A 14,163-nucleotide genomic window follows, 5' to 3' on the forward strand; every position below is an offset into this window, starting at 1 on the left:
AATTGAAAGTGTGAGAAATTGTGATTGAATTGGGATTATATGTGATTTAAATACCCTATTAACTAGTTGGGCTGAGTCGGATATAGTTGGCATGCCATAGGATTGGAAGAGTTTAGGGATACTTCGACCTCGAGTCGATGAGACACTGGGTGTCATAATATTTCTTCGGATAGATTCGATGAGGTACTGGGTACCAAATTTCTTCGGCTTGGCCGATGAGACACTGGGTGTCAACTATTGCTTCGAACTATCCGATGAGGCACTGGGTGCCATTCTGGTGTGTTTGGTTGGATCCGTGTATCCGCCAAAGTCCGAGTTTTGTTAATAGGGTAAATGATGGAATGATAAACCGAACGAATTGGTCAAATAAGCTATTGAAATAAAATGAAAAAGTTGAATTGTGAATCGAAATGTGAAATGAGATTGAGAAATGAACATAACGTTCATGATTTGTTCAAACTCAAATTGTGGATATACGATATTTGTTGATGAATTGCTATTGTTGAGATATTGAATTTAAATTGTATATACGAATTATGCATTACATGTTTATTATTGTTATAATTTGAATTATGGTAATACCACTGAGTATGAAATACTCAACATTGACTGATCGTTCAAAGTCTTGCAGTCGATAAAAGTCAAAGGTTCCGGTTCAGCATCCAAATCAATCCCGACTTCAGCATAACTTTGGTGATGTATATTTTCTTTAGTAAATGTGGCATGTACATAGGATGTGTATAAAGAGTAATATGTTTAATATAAATGGTTAAAATGTTAGTATTATAAGTTTAAGATTTATAATGAATGAAGTTTACCTAAATTGATTTATTTATTGTTTTGTTAAATTTAAATTAATATCATGTAGATTGAGTTTGATTAGAAGTATTTAGAATAGAAAATGAGAACGTGAAATGAATTGGTTGATTTGGTTATATTTGAAAATGATATGGTTTTAAATTACAGGGGGTTTGATGTAAAAATAAGCAGAAATGCTGCTGAAATTTTTCTAAAAATGAATGAAATCAATTAGTAAAATTTATAACAATTTATTAATTATCTTAATAGGTTGGTTATTTATTTAAGAACTATTTTTAAATTTCTTGGTACATCCGGTAATGCCTCGTAACCCTGTTCCGGCGACGGTTTGGGGTTAGGGTGTGTTACAGTAATAGAATTCTGAGAGCATTTACTCAAATACTTTGTGTGCGTTCTTTTCTGTGGCTTTCTGTTGTTCTTTGTGACTTCTTTTCGCATAAGTTTACTTCCGCTATACAAATTGGTGCGTTGGAGGACTTCTAAAAGAATCCTCACTTGAGTAAAGGCTGACTTGGGCGAATTTGGACGAACGAATCGCCTAAGGCCGCACGGATCGCGAGACGAAAGATCTAGCCCCGTGACAAGTGGTATCCGAGCTATTGGTTCGAAGGCACCATTGGGATGCCGAAAGAAGTTGTCAGTTAAAGTGAGCCAATGGAGACCCGTGGAAAGGTCAGAAAAGTGAGTCGGTCAAGGAATTTATTATCAGCTTTGGAGGGTTGAGTTGTCACTCTCGAGGAGTCAATGGGGACATCAAGGAGAGGATCGACGAAGTCGATGATAGAATCAATGATAGGTTGCAGTCCATGAAAGAGCAGCTCAGGGAATATGTGTGGGATACTATCAGTTCCTCGAAAAATAAGCTGGCTAGGAAGGATAATGCTCTCGAGGCTATGGTGACAGCTTTGAAGGAAGAGATCAATGAGCTTAATGGGGAGGTCAAGATTTTCAAGGCTGCCATGGGTAATGGAATGTTGGCTTCGAAGCTGAAGCAGCAAGCAATAGATGTGCCCAAACCGAAAGCGTTAAAAGGGGCAAGGTCCGCAAGTGAAGTGGACAACTTTTTTTTGGGCAATGGAGCAATACTTCTATCTTATGAGCATCGAGGATTATTGTAACACCCCTAACCCGTATCTCTTGCCGGAACCGAGTTAGGAAGCATTACCGGAGTTTACAGATCAAACAGACAGAAATTTTAAACATTTCATATTATCAAAAGAAGTCATCAAAGCATCATTTTAATCCAAATTATAATCATACCAAATCCAAATCAATTTGCCTACTTCATGAGCACTTAAACATATAATTAAATTCACATGCACCTATCTAGATTTAGTTTAACTTACCATGCCATAATATAACTTCAAAAACAAACACATATTTATATGTATAAAACCAACCAAAATTAAACTTATAACCTCATTTACAATCAAATCACAAAATAACTATTAGTTAGACACCCTAGGTACATGCCGACACAAAGGATAAACATTGCTACATTTGAGTTCGGGATTGTTGTTAGATGCTGAATCGGCGATCAAAGTACCTAACCCGTGCACGGGAAACAAAACCATTCGTTGAGTAAAACTCAGTGGTATTTCTATAATCTGAATATTTAAATATAAGAAATTACAAATATACAATTGAAATATAAACACATATTAATATTTAATTTTTACAACAACCATATCATATTTCATTTGTTTCACAAATATCTCAATTCTCATACTTGCTATATAAATAGCTTTTCACAATTTATTTCACAATTTATTATACAATTGCAATATCCATTCCATAGTCATTTCATGAGTATATAACTCATATATTCCATATATTTGCAACATATTTCACATTCTATTTTCAATTCACTATTTCTCTTTCATTTCTCATACCATATCATTTCAATATCAATTATAAAACTTTATTATTCATTTACCCCTATTAACACGACTCGGACTTAGACGGATACACGGATCCAACCAAAACACACCAGTTTGGCACCCAGTACCTCATCGGATAATTCAAAGTAATAATTTGACACCAAGTGTCTCATCGGTTGAACTGAAGTAAATTGGCACCTAGTGCCTCATTGAATTAATCCAAAGTAGTAAATTGAAACCCAGTGTCTCATCGACTCGAAGTCGAAGAAATCCCTAAACTTTTCAAATCCTATGGCAAGTCATCTATATCCGACTCAGCTCGATACAGTTAATAGGGTTTAATTTCACTTTCCAATAATAATATCCAACATCATATTTGCATAATATTACATTTACACATATATATTCATAATATATATTCCAATTCAATTCAATCAATATAAATTAAATAATTTAATCATATACCAAATCAATCTATTTCAATTGCAAAACACAAATATTCTCACCTCAACACTTACCATATACATTAAATAAAAATTACAACAATTATTAACTAGCTTCGGATTATAGAAATACAAATCAGGAATTCCGAGCTATTCCACGTAATCCAATTAAATGATTATGATTATGTGCTTGGCTTAAACTTCCTCGACAGAATTCAGGCAGCTCTGTATCCATGGGTCGATCAAATTCATATTGTCACCAGTCCGTTATCAAAATTTGTTGTACCGATGAATCGAGATATGAAGGTTAGGATAAATGTGTTGTCGTCAATCCAACTAGTCGAGGATGCTTCACATAGGAAGAATATTGGCTCGGTAGAACAAAATGCTACGAAAGCCCTTTCGAAAGTGTTAGTAGCGCAAGAGATCAATATGAAGCCTGCAGATTCAACTGTGGAGTCAACACCTTTGGGAAAGGTGGGTTGTGCATCGGGCTTCGAGAAGAAAAGAGCGATGCAGAAACTGTCGAGACGAGTAAATGTTGCGAGCAAGATACATAATTATGAACATTTTGATAGTGTTTTGAATTCTGACTTGTTGGCTTAACAAGGTCGTAGAGGCCATTTCAAAGTTCATAAGCAAGGAGACCGAAGGACTGTGGGAAATACGAAGCCAATGTGTGGAATCAAGGAGATTCAAAAGGGAACAAGTCAAAATTGGGGCAAGTTAGAGCAGAGACTTCTTGCCAACAAGATGTACCAACAAGTGTAACGGTTCAAGTTAAGAGGAGACGGAAGCCGAGGTAAAGGTTTTGGAAGAGGAGACAACCCAATTGGAAGACAAGTCAGGAGGAAACCAAGACAACGGGAGAGTTCTAAGGTGAATCAAGTTAGTGCCATTCGGAAGTCTCAACGAAGGCGTTGCGAGAATGGGTAAGGGAGAATATCACGGTTCGAAGTGCAAAGCCCGTGACCATGGCACAAGATGCGCCCCATAGAGGTCTATCGATTAGATGAGGAACTGGCCCGATTCAAAGAACTGTTAGAGAAGCCTGTCAGATTGAAGCCTAGTTGGCCCGATAATGAAGATATGGCAACTGAGGCTATTTTTAGTAAGTAGGGGAATCATATATTGTAGATTTGATATGATATGATGTAATCTTGTAAATCTACAAAATTAAGGGATAGGCTAATCTCGTTCGTCGATGTAAATTAATCTTGACCGTCGGTTTTGGGGGAGCTCAACTATAAATAGAATCTCCCCCTCACTTATAAATCATTTCATTGCACTTGAATTCTTAAGAGTAATAGAATTCTGAGAGCATTTACTCAAACACCTTGTGTACATTCTTTTTTGTGGCTTTCTATTGTTCTTTGTGGCTTCTTTTGGCATAAGTCTGCTTCCGCTATACAAATTGGCGCATTGGAGGACTTCTAAAGGAATCTTCACTTGAGTAAAGGCTGACTTCGGTGAGTTTAGACGAATGGATTGCCTAAGGCCGCACAGATCTCAAGACGAAAGATCTATCCCCGTGACACTAAGACCTAGATACCAAAGCTATAAACATCTACTTTCTCTTTTATGATTGAGTTTAGCCATTCAGGAGCCATATAACCAGGAGTTCCCCTTATAGTTGTAATGACTTGGCTTTGATCTTTTCCAATCCAAAATCTGAAACTTTGACATTGAAATTCTCATCTAGAAGTATACCTTGTGGTTTGATGTGTAATTAAGTGAAGTAGTCCTCAAGAAGGTAGGCCATTCCTTTGGCTATGTCTAAAATGATATTCTTCTAATTTTCCAACCAAGAGTAAGATCTCAATCTTTGTTAAAGATTCATTAATCATGTACTCTATTAAACTTTTTAGCACAAAATCCAACTGAAGTAACCAAAATGAAATGGTGAATGCTTCCAATTGTCTGAACTTCAACTACAAAGGACTTATTAACTGGACCAAAGCCAACAAAATGTTTTACCTCTACTTGAGAACTTGAAACTAAGATGACAACTCTTATATTTACATTTATTTTAGTATTGTAACACTCCTAACCCCTATCCGTCGCCAGAACAGGGTTGAAGAGCATTACCAGAGTTTATCGATCAGACTCAAATATTTCATATTACTTCACATTCATATCAGAAATTAGTCATAAATTTATCATCTCATCCCTTATATAAGCTCTCGAGGCCCAAAACATGTATTAGAAACAAGTCAGGACTAAATCAGAAACTCAGAGAATGTTTCGTAAAATTTCAAATTTTTTCTAAGGTACAAGGGACACATGCCCGTTTGGCCAAGTCGTGTGGCTCACACTACAAATTGACACACCCGTGTCTCAGGCCGTGTGGCGTTTGAAGTGTAACTCTTTGACTTGCAATTCTTTTATGTGCAAGAGTCACATGGCCAAGCCATACGCCCATGTGTCAGGCCGTGTGATCAACTCTGAGCATTCTGTTTGAAATTTTAAGATGCAGGGGACACACGGCCATGTCGCACATCTATGTACTAGGCCGTGTATCACACACGACTGAGACACATGCCCGTGTCTCGACCCATGTGGACAAAATAAGGTCATTTCTAAGCCCTATTTCTCATCCAATCTTGTCTTCCACCTACATTAACACTTAAACACATCTCCAATCTAATACAAGACATTTAAACCAAGCCAAAACCAAGTCATTTGCATGATATTTTCATCACATGTATTCATATACTCAATCTTACCAAATTGATCAAATTTACATATATGCATATTTTACCAAATATGCTATCTTAATTCATTCATCCATGTGCTTACCATCATTTGACCATTTCAAACATACATCAAGTATATTAAGACTATTTACACATCAAAACATACCATTTAATAGCCATTCCAATGGCTAATTTCAACCAACGTTACATTGCCATCAATGGTACATTTAACCTATACATGTCATTATTACCAAAATTAGTTTACTATATATATACCGAAAAGTCTGAGTGATAGTGTGATGTAGCTCCGACCAACTTCCATCCTTTACTAGCCTCTGAGTACTATAAAACAGAGGAAATAAGATAGAGTAAGAACTTAATGCTTAGTATGTTCGTATAACAGGAATTAACTTACCATTTATTTACTTATATAATAAACATACATAATACATCCAAAGTAATTTGGCAATTAGCCTAACACATATAACCTCAACAAACATGTTAGTCATGTATTTCATGTGAATAACAAGAACAATGATGAGTTTATCAGGTATCAAGTTTCTAATTATTTCATGCATATATAGAAAATAGTTTCATTTTTATTTCACATGTTCTCATGTCAGAATTTCACCCGTTGAATAATTTGAAATCTTGATGGATACTTGAGTAGTACACCTGAAGTGTACAATACTATAAATCCGTCAATTCATATTCGGGAGTGCTTTTATAAGCACTTAAACAGAAAGCTCTCTCTCAAGCACTATAACGGGAAGCTCATTGAGCCTTGTATAGGAAGCTTATCCAGACAATATAACGAGAAGCTCACAAAGAGCCTATAACGGGTAGCTCCGAAGAGCACTTAACAGGAAGCATTGGATAGCCATATAATGGGAAGTTCAAGCGAGCACTAACGGGAAGCTAACGAAGAGCCATATAACGGGGCACTCATAAGAGCTACGGTGTGCCCACAACACATGTAAGGTCACAACCAATCGGGATGTTCCGAAGAGCATTTAACGAGAAGTTCACAAGAACACTATACAATGGGAAGCTTGAGAAAGCTTATAACGGGACGCTCTTTAGAACTACGGTATGTCCGCAACATATGCAGGACCACTACCTTTTCGGGAAACAAAATATTGTATCCAATCGAATTTCATTCATTCAAACGAGATTTAATATTTATCGGGTATTTTCCGGATATATGATCAGATTTCATATACATGGCCAATACACAATTCACATACAAATCATTAAAATCAATTCGAACATATAATTACACAATTAAGTTATACGAACTTACCTCGACAATGTTCGTAAGTTGTAATCTACTAATCCGTTACTTTTTCTTTACCTCGATCTAGCTCCGTATTTTGTCTTTCCGAATCTATACGAGTAAATTAGCTCAATTTAATACAATTTCATACTCATTTCAATCCAATTTACATCTTAGGAAAAAGTATCATTTTCCCCTATACTTTTGATTATTCCAATTTCATCATTAGGCTCGGAAAATTAAATTCATGCAATTTAATCATTATTCTAACCCAACTGAATTTTACATGTATCAATAGCAACCCATGCATTTCACAAAAATTAGAATTTTTCCATGAATTTTACATTTTACAATTTAGTCCCTAAATCACATTTTCATCAAAATTCCTTTAACAAAAGTTGTTTATCTATCAACAACCTTTCATTTTCTACCATAAAACTTCATAATTAACTATATTTATCCATGGAAAAATCCTAGAACTTTGATAACTTTGCAAATCAATCCCCAAAATAGATTAATTATGCTATTGCAATCTCGGAAACATAAAAATTACTAAAAATGGAACATGAATTCATACCTAATTAAGCCAAGAAAGCTTGATTGAGCTCTTTTCTCTTAGCTAGGGTTTCCATAAAAAATTGGGAAATATGATGATAAATGATGATATTTTCTTTATTTAATCATTTATCATCTTTTAATATATTTTATTTCCAATTTCATCATTTTCTTTAATCAAATTTCCATGGATGAATCACCATCCTCATCTACTAACTTCTCTTAATGGTCTATTTGCCATATAAGGACCTCAAACTTTTAATAGCTATTTGATATTTATAGCTACTAGAACCCAACTTTTGCATTTCATGCAATTTGGTCCTTTATCAATTAAACATGTAATTGGTAAAATTTTCTTAACAAAATTTCATACAATTTTCCTATTATAATTCAAACCATGAAATAATATTAAAATATTTTTTTGAATTTGGATTCAAATTTGTGGTCTCGAAACCTTTGTTTCAATTTCATTGAAAATGGGTTGTTACAAGTATAGTTTTTGTAATATATAATGAAATATATATGATATTAAAATGAATAAAATAAGATTAAATTATGAGTAAAATAAAATTTATACATATAAATAAAACAGATTAAGAATACTAAATGCACTAATCATGACATTAACAAAGTTATCAATATATACAATTGATAGAGGTAACAAAGTATGCATTATACAATTAAAATAAAAATATCATATTAAAATTAAACTTTGATTCAATAATTAAATTAAATTTTTATTAATCATAATAGGACAAACTTCATTTTAGAGCGACCATGGGCGTAACCTTATATAACAAATATATTTATTAAAGCTTCATATAGAAACTAAAAATTGTTTTAGTTCTCTTTTTTTCTCCAAGTCGTTTGCTTCTAATATTTTGTTTTGCTGAGCGGCGGTGTCAGCCTACGGGCTGGCTATTGCCTGTCTTTTTCTTCTCCCATCAACACTTTCTTTCTTTCTTCTTCTCATTCATTACACATGTTTTCTCTCTTTTCAGTTTGCATATCTATTTTGTGGGTATCTTTGTTGTCTTTACAAGTTGTCATGGACATATGACGGTCCCTTCCGTTTGCTAAAACTCCACCGGCTACCAGTAGTTTTTCTTGAAAAGTGGGTGGCTCTTCGTCAACTTCTTAATTTGTTTCTATTTTGAGAGTATTTTAGAATAATAAATAATTTCACATGTTGATTTGGACCCATGTTGTCTTAAGTTTTATATGTTTTTTGTTTGTTTTTCTATTGCTTAATAACTCTTCAGTTTTAGAAGTTTTTGTCTACTCTTGTAACACATTTTTTAGTCTTACTTATACATGTAATCTTAGTTTTACAAGTGATTTTAGGGATGATTTTATTGTTGTCCTCTCTAGTTTGGTGAATTCTCGATTCTTTTGTCGATTTTTGCTCGCCGCTTTAGACCATCTGGGGTTGATTTCCTTATCGTATTAAGTACTTGCAATCACTCCAGATATGTTGTGTTTGAGTTGTGACAAAGCCAATTATCAATGTGTCATAATGTTCTATTGATGTTGAGGCTAAAGCCTTTATTGTATTGATGGAGCTTGTTCTTCACCATCTACGACTAGTGTTTGCTATTATTTTCTCTCTGAATTGTATAATTCCACTCATTAAATGAATTAATAAATTTACCTTAAAAAAATTGCTTTAGTTTAAATGGTGAAGGAAAAATTTTATATGCATGATATATCTTTGGTTCAAATTTTATTATGAACATTTTTTATTAATTTATAAAAATATAAATAGACAAAAACATGCACATAAACATATAACTTATTTTGCAAATAAATTGATTTTTTAATGAATGGGTGACACCATCTCAATAAAAGTACATATAATTTTTTATATAATTATAATAATTATGACAAAAAAGATATTTATTTATTAAACGGCACTTTAGAAAATTGTTTTATCCGTATTAAAATAAAAATAAAAAAATACTAAAAGGTGGTTTAAAAATTTTACACAGATATATAGCTTTTAAATTAAAATGTTTGTATAATTATTTTAATTTTATGTTTTATGATATCAACTCAAATTAAAATTTTAATAAATTATATTATTAATATACATGTTAAGTTTGATGAGATACTGATAACTACAAATTTTATTAATATTAGATTACATGACATCTATTGCGTGGGTAAAAGAAAATTTTTAAAATTATATTTATAACTTGACCATTTTACTAATAAAGGCCCATTTCCTACTTTATTTACGGCAATGGGTCATTTTTTTATTATTTACCGAAATGGGCTGAAAACACTAAAACGCGTCCACGTAAGAGCGTTTTAAGGGGAAATTCTAGCAAAATGCGTCCCTGAGGGAGCGATTTTGCCATGTCAGCAAAAAACGCGCTAACGTGGACGCGCTTTGCTGACATGGCAAAACGCTCCCATAGGGACGCGTTTTAGCCCGTGTTTTTGACCCCCAACAATCACCCCAATGGTAATTTAAAATTTTGACCGTTAGGGGTCCAATGGTAAAAAAAACCAATAAAACCCCCTCCTATTTTTTCACACAAACATTTCTTCAAAAATTCTCAAAAAAAGCTCTCAAATTTCTCCCCAAATTTCTCAAAGCTCTTTTTAATTAATTATTTCCTTTAATTTTTTCTAAATTAGTTTTATTTTTTTATAATTTCAAAGATATTTGATCGTGTTAGCAATGACAGGGGAATTAATTCGTCTCGATCATAAACATATCTCCGTCGAACAAATGAAAATGGTAAGGGTTAATTTCAATTTTTGAATATTATTTAATATTTTTTATTTATGTAATTTTAATTAATTTTTATTTTATAATTTTTTATAACAGTCTGTAGATCAGGTGTTACAATGTTATATTCGTAATAAGTCTGATCCTCCATCACCAGTGATAGAAAATTACTTGAGGAAAGTGGGTTTTTGGCAAGTGGCCAGTATAGGCCGGGGGTGCAAGTTGGACCCAAAACCCATCAGCGCGTTCATAAAGAGGTAGAGACCCAAGACGCACACATTTTATTTTCCATGCGGAGAGTGTACCATTACTTTAGAGGACGTTCAGTTACAATTGGGATTGCTAGTGGATGGGTCCGTACTCACCGGGTCCGCACAATCTGTTGATTGGGGAGCCATATGCTATGATCTTTTGGGTACGATTTCAGATAATATTTACGAAGATCGGATCGAGATGGGCTGGTTACGAGACACATTCCCAGAGCCGAGGAATGATTCAACTAAAGTAGAAAGAATACGATATGCTAGAGCATACATCCTTGAGATTATTGGAGGTTATCTGATGCCGGACTTGTCACGAAACCTCATACATCTGAGGTGGCTGCTAAAACTCGTTGATTTTGGAACAACTGGCGAACTTAGTTGGGGTCTGTTGTGTTGGCAACATTGTACCGAGAGATGTGCGGGGCGACGAAACCAAAAAAACCAAAATTGAAGGTTGCCTATCACTACTACAATCATGGGTTCGATTTCGCTTTTCAATTTCATATCCTCGAGTGAACCACCCATATACATTCTCACTCATAATGAGGTAAAATTTATATTAGATTTTACAATTATTACATAGATTTAAATTATAATTTTATGCTAAAATTTTATTTAATTAGGTGGAACCATTGGCGAGTTATGTTGAAATACTTACCATATTTGAAGATATACGGCTTCTATTAGACTAACGGTTAGAAGTGCATGTAAGTATTAAATGAAATATATATACATAACATAGTCGTTTCGTATTTAGTATTTAGTTTTATGTATATAACTAATATTATTATCACGTTCATATAATTTCAATGGACATCATACGAGGATCTGACAATTCGGGCAGTAATTCCGGATAAATTATTTCAAAATCTGAACATTTGGCATGTTAAGGTCTCATTGGTCAACTATGCTACTGCTGAGATGCACCAGACGGATAGAGTGTTACGACAATTTAGATTCTACAACCGATTCCCGTGACACCTGAGGTGCTCGATGTTGAGCAAAAAACTGACTTACGGTAATCAGATACGCATTGGTCGGTATTCTTCTCGGAATATATCAAAATTTAGAAAAGCAGTATGATCATATACCTACTCGCGAACCGATAATCGTTCCAAAGTTAGCGTACGCGCTAGATTACATGCCATGGTTTAGGATCTATGGCAAGCCATATTTGCTCTTGGAAGAGCAGAGGCGTCTGTAAATCCGTGTCGAAATGGAACAATAGGGCCCTTTAAATCCAAGGAGAATGGATGACGGGATGGGCCCATCAATAGAGCCCACACAATCACCAGGCCCAACGCCTCAAGCGATGACGCCCACACTACAGCCCCTTCAAATCATGCGAGGTGTGTATCCTAGTCCTTATATGTTTCTTTTTCTCAGTTCTATGCCAGGTTGGAATGCATGTCCCGGTCCATCTTATTCCCCGATGACTCTAACTTAACCGATGATATATAGCCATCGTCATAGGAGGTATTGCACGAGGCACCGTCGGGGAGCTCATCTCATTTCCAATCCCCATTGCCTTATAGGATTCAAACACCTCCTCCGTGGATGATGCAAACACCTCTGCATTATTTATTCTATCAAGGTAGGTCATCCTCCCAACATCTACAACCAGAACAACCACAACCCCTGTCAGAAGTTGAACGAAGGAGGAATCCAATGCGTAACCGTCGACCACCCCTATGTGGCACTGATTCCGGTTGACACATTTATTGATTTTTTAAATATATTTGTACAAACTATTTTTATATTGTTTCATTTAATAAAATAAAAGTTGTTTTGAATATTTTAATAGTAAATTTGTGCCATACATAAATGTACCATTAATTTGTACCAATGGCTTGCAGTACACAAATGCGTCCTAACATTGCTTAAAGCTCCAGAATAGATACTTGAACGCTTGAACATTTTTTCTTATTCATCTGAACCCCCTTCACCATATTCAAGTTCGGTTGGAACAAGTTCTGGTTCAGAAAATATACAACTTCTGCACCATCGAGGAAGGCTCTCGAGGTGGATCCACATCGGACTCATCATCCAACCCACCATCATCTGCAACATACGAGGTCCCCTCGTCGGTGGACGTCATAGAGAGTACATCATCCCTTCTTATGGACGTTTTGTATCGTCCCCATCAGATGTGGATTGCCAACCACTAGAAGTTAATGTCATTCCCTACTACATATTTCCAGAATCAAACATCGGCCCATCGAGGTGCATGTCTCATCCACTGACCAAGTGTCGTGCAGGAATTGTGTATTCCATACTACCACCAAATATGGGCGCTTCCATGTTCTGCCTCCCACTAATGGAGTGTCGGGCAGGGGTCGTGTATTCCTCTCAAACAACAGTAGATGTTAAAGTCGCAAATGCTTCATTTGGCGATAAAAATTGTACATATAACTCAAGATAGGGTAACCCACTAGTGAGATGAGTCTGCACCATCGCCTCTAAGCTACGACCACCTTTGATATCAAATGAGTCATATGTCATGGGATCAACCGAAGCATAAAATTGATACTTAATAGACGAAACTCTCATTGGCGTCGTTCCGAAGATGTTGCGCCAAATTTTTTACTAAGTTCTGACAAATCTATGTTCTGGTTAAAAACCAGTTGGGTTATGTTCTCCAATAAAAAAACAACGTTGTTCTCGGTGTCACGGACCTCACCATCATAGTAAATAACAACACTAATACGTTCACTCATCTTCAATTTCTATTCTGCTTAACCTCTCTAATTTTCCTTGCTGTAACTTATGCTACATGAGAAGGAAATTTGGCTCATTTATAACCTAAGGCCAAGTAGTAACTACTATAGAAAAAGAGCGTCCACGTGGGTTCAGTAATTTTGCTGACAGTGCATCCTGCTTGAAGTGTTTTTTACACTATTTTTTTAGAACCGTTTTCTCAAAATTATTTTTTTAGAAACTACTGTAGAAAAAGAGTGTCCACATGAGAGCTTTTTTTAGTGATTTTGTTGATAGTGCATTTTGCTTGAAGCGTTTTTCACACTATTTTTTAGAACCGTCTTCTCAAAATTATTTTTTCAGGAACTACTGTAGAAAAATAGCGTCTACGTGGGAGCTTTTTTCAATACTTTTTGTAATACCCCCTACCCGTTTCCGTCGCCGGAATAAGATACGAGGCATTACCAGATTTTACTGAATTAATTTTTCTGTTATTACGAGTTTAATTACTATTCATTTATCAAATCATGTCATGACGTCCCTTGGATGGGCCTCCGAAGCCCAAAACATACATCGGGACTAAACTGATATTAAATCGAAGCCATAAGATATTTTTCGCAAAATCTCAAAGTTATACTTACTCTAGCCATACCAACAGCTAAGTTACAAACATTCATTTCTATGTAATATTGGTATTTAGTCTATACATGTCATCCTTTCAAAATAAGTCATTTTCAAATACCAAAAGATATGGGTTGATAGTGTGATAAAGCTCCGACTAAATCTCCAACCTTCGA

This window comes from Gossypium raimondii, chromosome 7, assembly GCF_025698545.1.
Source record: "Gossypium raimondii isolate GPD5lz chromosome 7, ASM2569854v1, whole genome shotgun sequence".
Lineage (NCBI taxonomy): Eukaryota > Viridiplantae > Streptophyta > Magnoliopsida > Malvales > Malvaceae > Gossypium > Gossypium raimondii.